At 44.2% G+C, this 17,898-nt stretch overlaps 1 protein-coding gene across 2 annotated transcripts in view; it reads right to left on the bottom strand.

Moving 5' to 3' along the window:
* LOC144493605 (tripartite motif-containing protein 2) overlaps window positions 1-17,643 on the bottom strand; it is a 147,462-nt gene extending 129,819 nt beyond the window's left edge. Inside the window, exon 1 of one of the 2 annotated variants that reach the window (XM_078212812.1) lies at window positions 17,504-17,643. The gene's annotated coding sequence lies outside the window, so the exon portion shown is untranslated. The remainder of the gene's footprint in view (window positions 1-17,503) is intronic. The other variant, XM_078212792.1, reaches the window with a different exon arrangement.
* Window positions 17,644-17,898: the final 255 nt, after the last annotated feature.

The following is a 17,898-nucleotide window of genomic DNA, read 5'->3' as shown; positions in this document are numbered from 1 at the left end:
GCCCGGATCGCAGCCAAGCATATGGGCTTTATTATGAGACTTGACATTGTGTGTAGCCAGTGATTTGACTTTGGGGGGAGGGGGGGGGGGTGGAATCATGAATCCTGCTTGTCCTCTCTTACCTGAAGGACGCTTGGACCAGCCTCACCCACATGATGCTGTTCCATACTGTTTAGTGCATATATCAGCTGAGCCATTATGGTAGCCAATACTCAGTAATGGTATCATCGATGGAAACATAACATATATACTAACCTCAGCATCTACCAATAAATCAACAATTAATGATCGCTGCATTAATCCCAGTGTGAATACTATTTTAGGTCATCAATATCCACCCCAACAGTCACTGGTACCAAAAAGCTCAATAAAATATCCTCTAAACTTCATGGGATATAATTATTATGGAAATAACAGGTACTATTGTGTTGTCAACATTTTAATCTGGTCCCAGAGTTGAGATGATTGAATATATCTGGATATCCTCTGTTTGCCCCTGCCTCTATCTTACACTAGAATTACCTCTTTATCACATCACTGGTGTCTGTCTTTTTTAAATGCTGTAAGAAGTCTCACAACACCAGGTTAAAGCCCAACAGGTTTATTTGGTAGCACAAGCCACAAGCTTTCGGAGCATTGTCCTTTCATCAGGTGAGTGGGAGTCGTGTTCACAAACAGTGCATATATAGACACAAACTCAATTTACAAGATAATGGTTGGAATGTGAATCTTTACAGGTAATCAAGTCTTAAAGGTACAGACAATGTGAGTGGAGAGAGGGGTAAGCACAGGTTAAAGAGATAATGCAGGTTCATGCTCTCAGGCCATGGATACTTTGGCCAGTCCAACCTATCAGCTGATTGCAGAAGAGGACCGTATAACTTTGGATTATCCAGTCATTCATTTTTGGCCAAAAAAGAAGAAAATCAGATGGAATCAGGACTCCACCACAAAAACTCTCTAGATGCCTTTTCCTCTGGCCTTGTTGGGAGATCCTTCACACTGTGTTGGGAATGGCCATCTTGGATTGCTGTATCCTTGCCCGGGAGGAGCCAAATGACAGCGGGTGGGTGGGCTTTGATACGGGGCCACATATCTTTCAGTCACCACTTAGCCACTGCCAGCAGCAAAGAGCATCTCAGGGAACGATGTATTGGAGCCTGTCTGCGGTCAGCATACTGAAGGTCATGGCACCCATTAATTATGTCTTTTGATATTTATTATATAAAATTGCCTTTAATTATTTATTTCCAATTTTGTGTAATACATCCTGACGCCTTTTTTAAGTTTCTTCAAAATTTCTCAAATGTTTTAAAGAATCTACAGATCTGTAAGAACTTTAAATTGCTTTGAAGCGTTTTTTTTTAACCAGTTTCTATTTTAATTTTATGGCTGTGCTCTGGGTGATGGGAACCAGTGGAGTTTTATTTGGACCTCATGAAGGGGCTTACCACAGTGATATAAGACAGCTTGTAACTCCCACACATGTACTCGATCTTCCTTGTGGATTTATTTGATTGATTAAAGCAGTGTTTGAACTGAACTGTGGAAGAGCCACAGTCACACTTCATCAGAGGTACCTCAAATATGAGCTTATTGTATGAGTCCTGCCATTGCTTCCCTTGTTGGCAACAAATTCATCTCAGTCCCCGGGGCTAACTCAAGACTCCTACTGGCCACTTGAAAATGAGAATGTTGATCCTTCACACAGGCATTCCTTTCCTTTGCCTCACATTATTCTGCAAATATCCCATCAGTGACAAAAACATATCTTGCTGACAAGAAATCCAGCAATCTTCAGACCATGTAAGGTCGACACTTGTACCCTTTCAATGATAGTTTAATACTTGTTCTGCAATGACAGCTTTTCTGAAGTGCCAGACTAATGGTGATGTTCAGCAATGAGATAAGACGTTTTTGTCTTTGGATGTTGGTTGTTTCCCCTTTAAGTAGGAGGTAGAGAACGTGAAGAGTCTGAACACTTTAATCAGCAGGGCTGGGGATAGAGGGTGAGATGTCACTGCACAAGCCCTTGTGGATCATGTCTCATAGGCCCCCTAAGGTGAGGCCCACAAAACTAGATTGGAGTTTGACAGTTTATAGGCAGTAATAAATACCTCAACTGACAAGCCTTTAAATTTGTGAGTTCCGTGCCTCGAGGAAGCTGTAGTCTCAGGCATTATATTGTTGCAGAGACAAAATGGCTGCCTGGAGTATTTCAGTAGCTGTAGCAGCACTAGGTTTCTCACTCTGAGGCAGACAGCCCATAGAGGGTGCTAATAACGCCCAGAGCACGTTAGGAGTCTGTCAGTACACTGAGGAACATTGTAACAAGTGAACTGAATGAGTGCCAAACCCACAGTGAGGAAAATCTACCCTTGACACTCTTTCATAACTCTACATTAATTGTACTAATTTCTTTATCATTATAAAATCCAGTCACATTATGATGAACAAAATCCGATATTTTTGAGAAGTGATTTTTATTAAAAGTGCATTAGCGATGGTTTTAAGCAGCAACTACCTGGAAACTGAATAAATCCATTGACAATTGAAAGGTCCTGGCCGCTATGTTCCAGCCGCGTTGCGCACAGCGCAGATCGAGTTAGTGCGGAGTGAGGCAAGAGAATGGTGGGTAAGGAGTTTAGTGTGTTCAGCTTTGGCATAAAACCCTGTTGTGATCTTCCCAGCAACCGCTCCTGGACGTAATCTGGTTCCTGCCCTAACTGGGATTTTCCGACTCTCGGGCGCAATGAGAACCTGGCGGGAATCACTACTGGTCTCCACAGACAGAAAGCAGGCGCGATGGCCTTGCTGTGGGTGGGTAAGCCATTGAAGCCCCTGGGTGGTTGGGGACATGGCTGGGCACGGCCCACCTGGTAGCAGTGTCAACCATGCTGGTACTGTCAGCCAGTTGGACAGTCCCAAGGGGGTGGGGTGTGCTGATGGAGGTGGGGCATCAAGGAGTCATGCAGGGCAGTAATGAAGGTGGGTATTGAAGGGGAGTCATGATTGGGGACCAATTGAGACCACAATGGGCATGAACCTGATTTACATACATTTTAATGGATTTAAAAATTATTAACATGCCCCCCTCTCCATATACTGAGCCCCCCCCACCACCGTATATTCACTTAACAGTGCCAACCCAGCAGTGCCTACCTGGCAATGTGCCAGGGAACAATGCCAGGGCAGACCCTAGTGGGAGCCTCTTGGGGTAGCAGAGGGTTCACGTATGTGGTGGTGGCCGGGATCAGACATGGGAGTTTGGGATGCAAGCGATGCCAGGCAGGGGGGTTTGGGTGCCAGCAGTGACAGTGTGGGTGGGGGGTTGGGGGAGAAGGGGTCCAATGTTTGGAAGGTAAGGGGGTTATTGCTGGCACTGACTGTGTGGGTGGGAGGGTCGGGGGAAGGGGTCGATGTTGTGGGGAAAGGAGGGACAGGTCCGATCAGTCATGGGGGTGGAGAAGCCCTTGAGACCTCCGTGGGCGGGGTGGGGGGGGAAATCGTTCATGTTCTGATCAGGGTGCCCTTTAACCATGGCGCCGATCTCAGCGCATCTGAGTTTTACTGGCATGTTTGGGCCCCACTCCCCTACCCAATGACGTGAAAATTGCCCAGATGTTTTTTGACAGAGCGTGGTAAGATCTGGAGAGAAAACCGGCCTGTTTCTCTTTTTTGGCCGGAATCAAATTCTGGCAAGATCAGCCCCTTACTCATTTTTGGAAAATTCTGTCCTTTGTCATTTTTTGGGGAATGGTCTTCCCCTTGTTTGTGTGCAGTCTGTCTGAGTGGCAGAGCTGAATTATTTTATTCTTTGATATTGATTTTCTTCACTTGCATAATAGCTACTTTAAAAAACAATGCAAATCAGTGAAACAGGCAACATCTTTCCAATTGTGCCCCGCCTTTTAAACACTGCCCTCTTCCTGCACCCACTGCCAGGCACTGTTCTAGGGAGGATTTGGAGATATTCCTCCAGGTAAATGTTTAAATTTAACATTAGAAATGGTGCATTCAGAATCAGTGCAAGCACTGCTTTCATTTCCCAATGGATAATCCCTAAAAACAGGGAAAAAGTTACAAAATCTGAGTTCATCAATATTCAGCATCGTGAGCAAAATATCTCTTCCTGAAAAGCTCCTAAAGGATTCCTTCCCTCCCAGAGAGTTCACTCCTTCTCCGGGAATCACTTACCTCTGGCTTGTCCTCCAGTTCACAGGTACAGTCTCCACACTAACATCCGTGTGACACCACCTCACCACCACCTTCCCTTGAATGAACAAAAAGTAATTCAGGAAGATTCAGACCACTCCCTGTAGAGGATTCAACCTTTGGGCATGTATAGAAAATTGCACAGGATTGTGGGAGCAGCCAAGAGAAAATCTAGCTTGTAAGTCATTCATAATCCCTTTAAATAGAATCATAGAATCCCTGCAGTGCAGAAGGAGGCCATTCGGTCGAGTCTGCACCGATCACAATCCCACCCAGGCCCTATTCCCATAACCCCACTTATTTACCCTGCTAGTCCCCCCGTCAATTTAGCATGGCCAATCAACCTAACTCGCACATCTTTGGACTGTGGGAGGAAACCGGAGCACCCACAGGAAACCCATGTCGACACGGGGAGAACATGCAGACTCCACACAGACAATGACCCGAAGACCGGAATTGAACCTGGGTCCCTGGCGCTGTGAGGCAGCAGTGCTAACCAGTGTGCCATCGTGTCATAGCATTGCAGGAATAGTGTTGAAGGAAGTGGATAGTCTGGTGGGGCTCCTTCATGCAGTTTAACATCATGTTCAGCTATGTAAGGTTAAGACAGAGAGTAAGTTGGTCATGGAGCTTGAAATGACAGTTCGAGCATCAAGTTAGCTTAGCACAATTACTGATGTCAAAAGCTGTCTGATCTGCTTGTTGCTGGCAATCAGGTGGTGCACCTGCATAAACACCTTCACCGAGATGGTTTCTGGTGCAGTTCCTTATGGAAGTGTGTGTGCATTGTCAACATAATTTTCAAGTGTTTAGAGATTGCATAGCATCTTAAAATGAGTGCAACAGAGCCCAATTTCTCCCATATGCTCTCCTTCTAATTTCAAGACATACACCATACACCAATAGTTTTTTAAAGTTTATTTATTATTATCACAAGTAGGCTTACATTAACACAGCAATGAAGTTACTGTGAAAATGCCCTAGTCACCATACTCTAGCACCTGTTCAGGTACAGAAAGGGAGAATTTAGCATGGCAAATGCACCGAACCAGCACGTCTTTCGGATTGTGGGAGGAAACCCACGCAGACACAGGGAGAACGTGCAGACACTGCACAGACAATGACCCAAGCCAGGAATCGAACCCTGGTCTATGGCGCTGTGAGGCAGCAGTGCTAACCACTGTGGCGTGTGTTGCTCTTAGTATTGTAATCATCAAAATATTACCTCAGTGAGCTCAGCTCCCCAGAAATATACACAGCTGTGGTGCAGAGTTAGGGCAGTATTAGAAGGAGGTCTTAAATTTTCCAAATTTAATCAAAATTAAGCCCCTGGGATTAAGGGCACCTTACCAGCATGGATACAAAATAGGCTAAGCGACAGAAAGTAGAGAGCAGTAACACATGGACGTTTTTCAGACTAGAGGGAAGATTTCTTCGAGGTTGGTATGAGGACTGCTACTGTTTGTAACGTACATTAATGTCCTGAAATTGGGTAGCATGGCATAAGCGGAAAGTTAGCCATGACAGTAAACAATGAGAAGAATAGTAATAAACTTCAGGACGTCACAGGAAGACCGGTGAAATAGGCAGACAAATATGGCAGGTGAAATTTAATGTCAAGGAGTGTGGAGTGATTCATTTTGGGAAGAAGAACGAAGGGAGGCGAGAGAAGCTAAACACTTGTCATTATAAGAGGTGTGGGATATGGAGGAACCTGTTTTCCCCTGAATTTAGAAAGTTGAAGGGTGATCTACCCGAGATACTTATATTGATTAGGGAATTCAATTGGTTGGATGTGGAATCTAGAACGTGACGGCATAATCTATTATTTAAAGCTAATTATATAATTTAATTAAAACTAAGCCATTTAGGAGTGAAACCAGGAAGCACTTTGAAAATGAAAAGTGGTGGAAATCTAAAAGTCACTCTCCCCAAAGGCTGTGGATGCTGGGTCAATTGAAAAATTTAAACCGGAGATTGATTGATTTTTGAATGGTAAGGTTGTCATGAGATGCAGAACAGGGGCTGATAATAGAAAACAGATCAACCTTTGTTTGAACAGGTTTGAGTGGCCTACAATTTTCCTATGTCAGAAGTTCAAATTCTTACATGGCAAGTTGTAAAAAATTAGATATACTAAAAATCTGATCATTGGTGTGCTATACCAGACTAATTGGTTATTGTAAAAACTGAACTGGTTCACCTGCTGTTCAGGAAAGGTAAGGTCCCACGCCTACGTGATCTGGTGACTCCAATCCACACTCTGTAGTTGATTCTTAATGTTATCTGAGAGAATTTTAATGAGAACCAAAATCCATCCTGCCCTACCCCGCCATACATGTCCCTCCTACTAAAGATATCCCCACTATGTCCTGTGTATTCATGCTAACATTTAAGAGGTTGTCAGTTCATCTACTTGAATTTATCTTCACACGTGATGTATTTGCCCTGACAACTGCCACCAGGCAATTTTCTTACAAATTCAGTTTGGCCATAGATATCTCTCAGCGATGGCAAAGTCATTCCTGCAAGCCCACTGAGCATCTTATTGTTACGAGAGTTGATAACTGACCTATATCTGTCTGTAAAGTAGTTCAATTAGTGAAACCTTTCTTTGTGTAATGGTACAAACTAAGGAAAAGGCTTTGCTTCTCCACAGTCACATGTCAGGCTTAATTCAGGCAAAATTAATTCTGACTATTCTCTCCAGCACTGCAACCTCCTATTGCCTGATTTCCTCACATGATTCTGATTCAAAAACCTAACTATTTGATGCTCTAATTTAATCTTCCTCTGATCGGGTAAACAATGATCAAAACATTCCAACAAAATGGGTGTAAAATATTCTTTTGTATTTTAATTCATTAATTAATAACATTATTATTATTTAGAGTCTTTGGCGAGAACAGTTTTAATCATAAATCAACTACCTTTTATCAGAGTGTCCTTTTGAAAAAAAATTGTGATGATACACTTTGCTTTATACTTTCACCATTAACAAAAAGAATTTTCACAGCATTACCATGGAAAGCTGGTCATTTAGTTTCAATCTCTGACAATGTTATTGAACAATATCAACTCTGCAATGCTATTTTTGAAGTTCTGTAGAAGAGTCATCCAGACTCAAAACATTAACTCTGTTTCTCTCTCCACAGATGCTGCCAGACCTGCTGAGTTTTTCCAGCATTTTCTATTTTTTTAAGTTATTGGCATTCTCTTAAATTCAATTTAATCCTATCACTGCTGTTGGGAAATCTTACCAAATATTTTCTAAATACTCCAATGCCAAATCTGATAAATTTGTGCCCATAACCTATTTGTCATCATTGCATTTTACATGAACATTTTCCCATAGTTTTACATGACATTCCTAAATTGCTTCCTTTATAACAGACACCAGTGTAAACATTGCTGTTCCTTAACAATATTGTCTGAAAGCATGGGATCCATTTCTACATGTGAGGTGATAATATTCATGGTTTAGTTCTTGCCTCTCTCTTCATTGTAACGTTCTTTATCTCTACCTCACTTTTTTGGGCAGGAATCTTGCCCCTGTTCAATGGATCCTTTCACCCGCCTCCAGTATTCTCCCTCTACCTGGACCCCAGCCTCAGGCCTCCGACTTGCTCTTGATCTTTTCATTGAGAATGGTCAGTGGGACATTGGCTATCTCAATTTTTCTGCCCCTCTCTCCTACTCTAACCTGTCTTCCTCTGAACTTGCTACACTCCATTCTCTTTGGTCCAACCCTGACCTTGTGATCAAAGCTGCTGACCAGGGTGACACCGTGTTGTTTGGTGTATTGATCTCTACCTCGCAGAGGCTGAGCGCCAACTCTTGGACGCTTCCTCCTACCTCCCCCTGGACCATGACCTCACAACCAAACATCAAGCCATTGGTTCCAGGATTGTCATGCCCTCATTGCCTCTCGGTATCTTCCCTCCATAGCCTCCAACCTCATAGTCCCCCAACCCTGCACAGCCCGCTTCTATCTCCTTCCCAAAATCCACAAACAGGGCCACCCATTGTATCAGCCTGTTCCTGCCCTACTTAACTCATTTCTTCCTATCTTGACTCCATTCTCTCTCTCCTTGTCCAGTTTCTTCCCACTTACATTAGTGATTCCTCTGATGCCCTACATCACAAGAACTTCCAGATTCCTGGCCCTAGCTGCCTCCTCTTCACTATGGATATCCAATCCCTCTATACCTCCATCCCCACTAGGATGGTCTTAGCACTCTCCTCTTGCTCCTTGAGCAGAGGCCTGAACAATCTCCATCCACCACCACAATGGCACAGTGGTTAGCACTGCTGCCTCACAGCTCTAGGGACCCGGGTTCAATTCCGGCCTCGGGTCACACTGTCTGTGTGGAGTTTGTACATTCTCCCCATGTCTGCGTGGGTTCCTCCCACAGTCCAAAGATGTGTAGGTTAGGTGGATTGACCATGGAAAATCTGTGGGGTTACGGGATAGGGTGGGGTAGAGGGCCTGGGTAAGATCCTCTCTCAGACAGTCGGTGTAGAATTAATGGGCCGAATGGCCTCTTCTGCACTTTAGGGATTCTATGATGACCACTCTCCTCTGCCTGCCTGAACTAGTTCTATCACAAAATAATTTCTCCTTTAACTTGTCTCACTTCCTGCAAATAAAAGGTGTAGCTATGAGTACCCCCATGGGTCTCAATTATGCCTGTCGTTGTATGCGATATGTGGAACATTCCTTGTTCAGGTCCTACACGGTCCCACTCCTACAAGTCCCTCTTTCTCCGTTACATTGATGACTGTTTCGGTGCCACTCTGTGCTCTCATCTGGACCTGGACAAATGTATCAATATTGCTTCCAATTTCCACCCCACTCTCACCTTCACATGCTCCATCTCTGAGATTTCTCTTCCTTGTCCTCTCTGTCTCCATTTTGGTGATAGACTGACCACCAATATTCATTACAAACCCAAAGATTCCCATAGCTACCCCAACACCTGCTCCTCACACCCCACTCTCTGTAAGGAGTCCATCCTGTTGTCCCAACTTCTCCACCTCCGTTACATCTGTCCTAATGATGCCCCTTCAAAAATGGTGCTTCCGACATGTCTGCCTTTTTCCTTAACCAAGATTTCGCTACATCCCCCAACCCCCCCTTGAGGTTGACAGGGCATCAATAGGGTTCAACGCATTTTCCATTCTGCCCTCACCCCTTTCCCTCCCTCCCAGAACCAGGAGAGGGTCCCCCTTGTCCTCACTTTTCACCACACCAGCTTTCACAGTCAAAGCATCATCCTCCACCATTTCTGCCAACTCCAGCCTGATGCCACCATGAAACACATCTTCCCCTCACCCTGTCCAGCATTCTGCAGGGACTGCTCATTCCATGACACCCTGGTCCACTCCTCCATCACGTCCAACTCCCCATCCCCTTCCCACGCAATCGCAGAAGGTGCTACACCTGCCCTCCCTCCCTCCTCATCATTCAAAGCCCAAAATATATCAGCTGAAGCAGCATTTCATTTGCATCTCCTTCAATTTGGTCTACTGAATTTGCTGCTCCCACTGTAGTCTCCTCTACATTGGGAGAATAAATGCAGACTAGGTGACTACTTTGCAGAACACCTTCACTCAGCCCAGAAGCATGAACCCAACCTTCCTGTTCCTTGCCATTTTAACTCAGCTCTTCGCTCTCATGCCCACATGTCCATCCTGCTGCAAAGTGCCAGTGAAGCCCGACCCAAGCTGGAGGAGCAACATCTCATCTTCCGATTAGGCATGTTACAGCTCGCAGGACTCAACATTGAGTTCAACAACATTAGACTGTGACCTTTTTCCTCCATCTTAACCCCAAACACACACACCAGGCCATCTGTGTCTTGTTCTTAAGTTTGCTACCTCTTTGTTGCAATCTCTCCCAGCTACACTATAATATCCAACACATTCTCCCTCTCTTTAGTTCTGATGAGGAATCAGAAGGACTCTGTTTTCTCTCCCTGTGGATGTTGCTGCTGAAACTTGCTGAATTTTTCCAGCATTCTCTGTTCTATTCCTTTATTTATCTGTCTGACATTAAACCCAGACTAATCCAAAACGTTCTCCAGCTAAATTGTAACCATCAAGGGAAATTATAACCCATCTTACTTGGGGAATGGGTGGATGTACAATTTGATTATCTCTGCAAAGAATATTATCACACAATTTCCATATGGCATCATCTTAACTGCATGGGCTTTTTGTGTAGATGCTTGAGATGCGCAACTGTTTCCAGTGAAAGCCACATTAATACAGGGAAATCAGGCTTTTATTAGGTCCTCAATAGCATTTGAATAGATTTTTTGAATGGAGAACCTACCGCAGGGGTCCTGCAGCAAAACCAAGCTAAGTCAGAATCTTTCTTTAATAGGAGCAGGTGGAGTGAGAGTGCTTCTATGTCTGGACTTCAGCTGCTTCAGATTATCACCCACCTCTACCCATGAAACCGCCCTGGTCTATCTCCTCATGATTTACCAACGGGAAAACCGCGAGAGCCGTGATTTGGACCTACTGGAAGCTAGCCACTTGCCTCTTTCCACCTGCTTTGGGTGGTCAGATGGCCAGCTGGATGCAGGTGAGGGCAGGAAGTCAACATAATTTGGGCCTCAAACTGGTGATGTCGTCTGTGTTTGACCTGTTCCCTGCCTCCCCTCCCCTGATGTTTCCTCCCAGTTGAAGTCCCCTCCCTATCCAGAGTGCCCCAGGTCTTCCAAATGTCATTTTAGGCTGAGTCAGGAGGTCAAACCTGACCCCAAGTTTAGCTCCCTCCACCAAATTCACTGCATTACCAAAGCTGTTTCCTTCCATCTCCAGGCATATTGTCGAACTCTGTCCATAATTCTAATTGCTGCTGAAACTCTGATCTACTCACTATACCTTAAGGTTCAACTTCTCTAATGCTTTTATAGCTATCCTCCTTTGCATTCAGGATACTGTGCCCCATATGGCCTTGCCTGCATTGACTCATACTCCAACCACACCATCCATCCAAGATTTCTTGGGCTACGCTTTTATTAGGTCCCCAATAGCATTTGAATAGTCAATTCAAAATATTCACCATATCTGTGAAATCCATTACAGCTCAGTCTGTCCTCCATTTGCATGCTCCTCCCGCCAAACATTCTCTGCTTCTCTGATACTGGGGAACTCCTTGTTCACCACCCACTATACTGTACAATCAGTGATCATTGCTTCAGCTAGTACACTCCAATCCTCGGGATCACCCTCCTTAGCTTTCTCTATCCTCTTACCTCATTTCTCAAGTTTAACCTCAAAACCCTCATTGATTGTATCTCTGAGCTCAGAACAAACTATTCCCCAGTTTCCTTTTTTCCTTCTACTTGCTCTTCTCCCTCCAACTCTTAAAGCATTTTCAAGGTGTGTTTCTGTTTGGCATTGTTGCTGTTACATTAATAAGCTTGTGATTCTGAGGATTCGTTTTTGAACATGAGTTTAAAGATCAAAATCACACGAACTAAGTTCCAGTTCTGAGTCTAATCTCCTGTCCAATTGGCATCTCAAACTTTCACCACCAAACTGTCCATTTCCATCCCCATGTCCTCTTGAATCTGTTGGGTTTTTTTATACCTTCAAATATCACACCCTTTATGCCAATTTTTCCCTTTCCTTCTCTCCTAAAGTAATTGAACTCTTTGCTGAGACAGGATTCATAGACTCATCATAGATTCACAATGCAGAAGGAGGCCATTCAGCCCATCAAACCTGCAGCAACACAATCCCACCCAGGCCCCATCCCCGTAATCCCATATTTTACTCTGCTAATCCCCCTGACACTAAGAGGCAATCCTCTTAGCCTTAGCATGGCCAATCAACTGAACCTGCACATCTTTCGGACTGTGGGAGGAAACCAAAGTACCCGGAGGAAACATATGCAGACACGGGAAGAACGTTCAAACTCCACACAGTGACTCGAGGCCGGATTTGAACCCGGGTCCCTGGCGCTGTGAGGCAGCAGTGCTAACCACTGTGCCGCCCCGAGGGTATCAAAATCATTTTGGATCTCGAATGTGGTCACTTGCCAAATATGACACAAGATGAGTGCTATTCAACCATAATGACCAGCGCCGGAATGTTCCAGCCATCCATGTTCTCCCGCTGCTGCTGCCAGTGAAAATGGAGAATTTGGCACTTCACTGCAGCAGGACCGGAGAATCCAGGTTGCGGGTGGAGGTCGGAATGAATTAGGTTCAATCCTGTCCTCACCTAATGTTCCTAAATGTGCACTTCGCAAACACTAAATAGTTAATTTTTGTTCTCCTTCTTTAGCTCAGAGCAGTTGACGCCAGTCATAATATTCCCACTCTTACCTCATGTGATCAGTTTGTTCAACATATTCTGCAGGTTAAGCCTCGAACCTTCTTGATGACTTTGGTTCAATGCACCAGTTAGTGCCTTTACCCTGCAGCCCAACAAAGGGTTGGAGCTTTGTAAATGGGCTCCATCATACAACTAACTCAATTCAAAAAGCTGTCTTTTGACACGTCTTTTCTGACCCACATTTTAATGTTGCTACCTATTTCCAAGTGGAAACCAACAAAGTCAAAAGGTAATGGGGGCATGCAGAGATAGTCCCGTGTCTGTACAGAGAGGAATTCAGCTGAGAAAAGAGAATTACTGGTCCACTCAGTCCTGCAAAACAACACAATGACCTTGATCTGCTCAATCAAAATAGGCTGCTGCAGTATTTTTGGCAATGTCGCTGGAATCCAGTAGCAAATCATTAACTGTTACCTAAACCAATATCACCACAGGGAAACGCTGCCCTCTTTCCCAGTGTGCAAATGGCTTTCATGGAATTTTACCAGCCAATCTCCAAACTGACAAACCCACAGAGACCACCTTTCAAGTCAGATTGAGCAGCAAGGCTAATGATAGAAAGATTGTATTGCTTTCGGGAAATGGGGGCCTTGCTTCAAAGAAATTGTTACTAAAAAGCCTGGCTCAATCCAATGTTTTAGAGATAAATAACTTTATTCTAGCACATTTTATGAATTTGTTCAGTTTTTTTGCATTCATTCACCCCCAGTTCATGTAGGTTTGATTCGGGTGGGAAGTTAAGAATCTAAAACATGAGCCCAAACAGCTTTGAGCCCAAGGTGGGCAGAGGGACAGATGACCAACCTGCTCACAGGAGGCTCCGGCCTTCAATGTGATAGTGATTCTAATTTTAACTCATGTCAAGCAGGTTTCCCTGACCTCAGGAAATTCAACAGGTGATAGAGGTGAGGTGGGCTGAATCCAACACTGTTTGTGGGCCAGGAGATACTGGAGTGTTTCTTCAGGACCCAACAAGCTACCAGTAAACTACCCCCTCCCGCCATCAGACCTGATGGCCAACCAACACCCGATTCCATCCCCCCGCCCCCACCAACCACCATCTGCTCCTTCGACTATCATCTGCTCACCCCTGTAACCAGGTTTCTCTCGATCATCACTCTCCCCTTGATCTCTAACACTGCCCACCCGCTCCACCCATCGCCACCAGCTGCTCACTGTTCCTGAACTAATGTTCAGCCCATAGTGTTTGTGAAATGTGTACGTTTCCCTGGCCTGTGAGGTTAGTGATTCTACTTAGCACTGCCTGCATGGCAAAACACAGATTGCTTGGAGTACAGAGTTCCATCTAGATTCTCCCAATAACTTGCCTTATCATCTTCACATCTCTACTGTTTATTGCTGTAGAATCATAGAAATCTCTACAGTGCAGAAGGAGGCCATTCAGCCCATCGGGTCTGCACCGACCACAATCCCATCCAGGTCCTATCCCCATCACCCCATGCATTTACCCTAGCTAGTCCCCCTGACACTAAGGAGCACTAATTGGAAACACTTTATCCATACAATCTCTGATTGAGCAGTTTGGAGCTGTCTGACCTTTCAAACACTGGTTGAAGCTACCTAGTCTTCATGCTTAGTTTTACTTGTGACCTTTAAGAGCCATCAGACAGTAGGCACACCTCCAGCTCAGCTGCCAAAGTCTAGTTGTGGCCATACCAGCTGGTAGAAGAGAAATGAAATGATCTAATTTCTGCATCATTCCATGCTATTCAATTGTCATCTTTTCCTTCCCATTTCATAAAATTTCACCTCCATGAGATAGCTGACTTTGAAAAGGGAATCGTGAGTATGCCATCAGGCAGCCAAACCATAAATCTGATTAGTCTGAGACCGCTAGATAGAACCATGTATGGTGACGAGCTAGCCTTCCTTAATAAGGAGAAGGGCCACACCTAGATTATTGTGTGCCACTTTCGTCTCCTTTTCTGAGGAAGGATGTTCTTGCTCTCGAGGGACTGCAGCGAAGGTTTACCAGGCCGATTCCGGGGATGGCGGGACTGATGTATGAGGAGAGATTGACTAGGTTAGGATTGTTTTCGCTGGAGTTCGGATGAATGAGGGGGATCTCATAGAGACTTATAAAATTCTAATAGGACTACACAGGGTAGATGCAGGGAGGATGTTCTCGATGGTGGGGGGGGGTCCAGGACCAGGGATCAGGGTCTGAGGATTCGGGATAGACCATTTAGGACAGAGATGAGGAGACATTTCTTCACCCAAAGAGTGGTGAGCCTATGGAATTCATTACCACAGGAAGTAGTTGATGCCAAAACATTGAATGCACTGAAGAGGTGGCTATATATAGCACTTGGGGTGAATAGGATCAAAGGTTATGGGGAGAAAGCAGGATGAGGCTATTGAGTTAGACAATCAGCCATGATTGTGATGAATGGCAGAGCAGGCTTGAAGGGCCAAATGGCCTCCTCCTGCTCCTATCTTTTATGTTTCTATATAACCACGATGACTACCACCATTGTCTGCTGACCAAACAGTCTAATCAACCTAGAGGAGTCGCCATTCAAGGTAAGCGTTGTCCAATCAAAGGTCACGAAAAACTCGGAACTGCCTGGTACTGGTCTGAACTGGTCGCGTATACCCTAAAATGGAACTCTAGTTCAGACCAGTACCAGGCATTTCCAAATATTCACTTTCCTCTTCTGACACGGTTGAACTGGTCCTGAACCAGACTGTAGAGTGTGACCACACATATATTAAGCCTTGTCCACGTACCACCATATTCATCAGGAACTTAGAAATAATAAATCGCCTAATCAAGAGGTTGTTTCGATGTACATTTTTTTCACCATAACAATATGAAGTAAAATCTGAAAAAAAATCATATCAATTCAGATTCACCAATCTTCTTGTGGCCCCACCAGAAAAATATTCTGGAGATTTAGATTGTAGTTCACACGTCGTTCAGACCACCCTATCTTCCTATTTGAAAGAGGAGGAAGCAGGGTTGCAAGTAATAGCACTGAGGATAAGGCAGAAACAAAATACAGGTTTGGTTTTCCATGCTACAGTGTTGTTCACAGGAAGTGCAGAGGAAAGCCCACAATGAGAAGGGAAGTGTTGGTGCAGACTCTTATCCACACTTACCCCGTAACCCCACATATTTACGCCACTAATCCCTCCTAACCTATATATCTGGGGACACTAAGGGGCAATTGAGCATGGCCAACCCACCTAACCTGCACATCTATGACTGTGGGAGGAAACCGGAGCACCCAGAGGAAACCCATGCAGACATGGTGAGAACGTGCAAACTCCACCCAAGCCGGGAATAGAAGCCGGGTCCCTGGCATTGTGAGGCAGCTGTGCTAACCACTGTGCCACCATACCTCCTCTTACACATCTTCTAATGGCCAATTCAGGTGGAAGCTTGGAAGCAGGTCGGCACCTGCCTTGCTCAGCCTCAAGAAATCCAAACCTGGAGCAACCAAAAGAGGAAAAAATAGCCAGGGAGAAACAATCAAGGCACTGGGAACTCCCAACAGTCTTAAAAAAAAACCAGAGAAAGATGCAAACTGCATTGGGTTACAATTTCTAAATAACCAGAGAAAGATGGAAGATGGGCTAAACAATTTGCGATGATGCAATATCATTTTTGTAATACAGCAACCATTGTGATTTTGTAATCTCAAATCTGAAAGAATTAGTTAAATGAAATGTTTTAGGCAGCTAACAAATTAAAATGTATGACTATATACGATATATATATATATGGCAATACTAGGGTCAGATAAAAAATGATCAATATAGCTTCAGGATTGAAGCTAGACTTCTTCAAATCTTTTTTCTAAGATTGGTAAAATTTTCACAAACTATCCAGTTTCATAACTGCATTTTACAATCAAAATATTTCACTATGCAAAGACTGTACAACAGGAATACACCAGTTCAATACAGTGGAGAAAAAGATCTCACATTTCAGACAATCTATGTCATAGCATCTAATATCATCTCACTAAATGTAATTTGTTGAGTTTTACATAAAGCCTCTTACCATTGTATTGCATGACAATATTTCCAAACAAACAGCAATGAACATGAAGGAAATGAGCATCAGCACTAACCGTGTGCTATCAGTATGGATTATACAGCAATGCACAAACCTCACCCATCTGTCGTGACAGATTTGAAATGATGATCTGGATCTGCTTTGATGTAAGCACTCTTGCTCACGGCTCTTTGACCCTATGTGACACACAGGGGCAGCAGCATCTCAGCCATCAGTGCGACTGAAAGGTGTCTCTCGTCAGGAAAAGTAACGCAATAAAAATGGAAGCACCTACTAACCCCATCCTCCAAACAGCATGGACCAAGCCTCTGTCTATCCGCAGCCTCCTCTGCATCCCTTTCTCTGAGCAAAGTGCTGCTGATCGCTTATTCGAAACACGTCTTACCAATCATCTTTATCGTTGCATTGTGCTAGCCAAACTAAAAGCCACACACTGGCTGAAAGACGGGACCTTTTCTCTTCCCCCCCCCCTAAATAAAACCTTATAATATTAGCTGACACCACCCCTTTGTTTTGTTAACTCCTTCCTATTTAAGATAATCTTTGTAAAACCTGACTGCTTTATTCCTTTCAGTGCTGCGCACTCTTCTCCTGATCAGTGAAGAAGGACAGCTTGGTTCTAACTACATGCGCAGCATTAAAGAGTGCAGCAGACCCTCAAACACAGGTAACATCCATGCACCTTCTGCCTAATTTTCAGCTTTAAAAGAATATCACACATTCTACTCATCCACCACATTCTACATAAACCGTTCACTTGCCAATCTTTTTTTTTCTCCATGATCTCACTGCACAATGTCTGCCTGGCCAAACTAAACTCCACAGAATCCCTCACACATACACACATCATCTGCAGCCTGAATCTATGAAATAGTCCAGTGTACTTACATTTGGAAATGTACTAGTGAAAGTTGTGCATTGTTCCAGCAAAAACTATGACAAAAGGCAAAAATAAAAGGAAGGAGAGAGAGAGAGTTGTAAGTCTGGATTTCAGCACCAGAACACAACAAAGCTGCTTCCTGTAATCTGTTTTCCATATGCTCATCCCCATGTGTATCAGGGAACAGCTGCCAGCTTTATTATCCGCGTCATGATCCTTCTCGAGAGGGGGAGGGGGGGGTGGGGGTGCAGAGGTAATGAAAATGAAGTTACCTGCATTTGTAAAGAAGATGCCAGCTTACCTGGGGGAGTGAGAAGTGAAACCACTTCAAGGTGAACCAATACATCTTTAACCATTGAATTCATGTTACAGCATGCAAACTGGCTGAAATCTGCACTTTACT

This window comes from Mustelus asterias, chromosome 1 (assembly GCF_964213995.1).
Source record: "Mustelus asterias chromosome 1, sMusAst1.hap1.1, whole genome shotgun sequence".
Classification (NCBI taxonomy): Eukaryota; Metazoa; Chordata; class Chondrichthyes; order Carcharhiniformes; family Triakidae; genus Mustelus; species Mustelus asterias.
The sequence above is the reverse complement of the archived record's forward strand: the minus strand, read 5'-3'. Positions and strand labels throughout refer to the sequence as shown.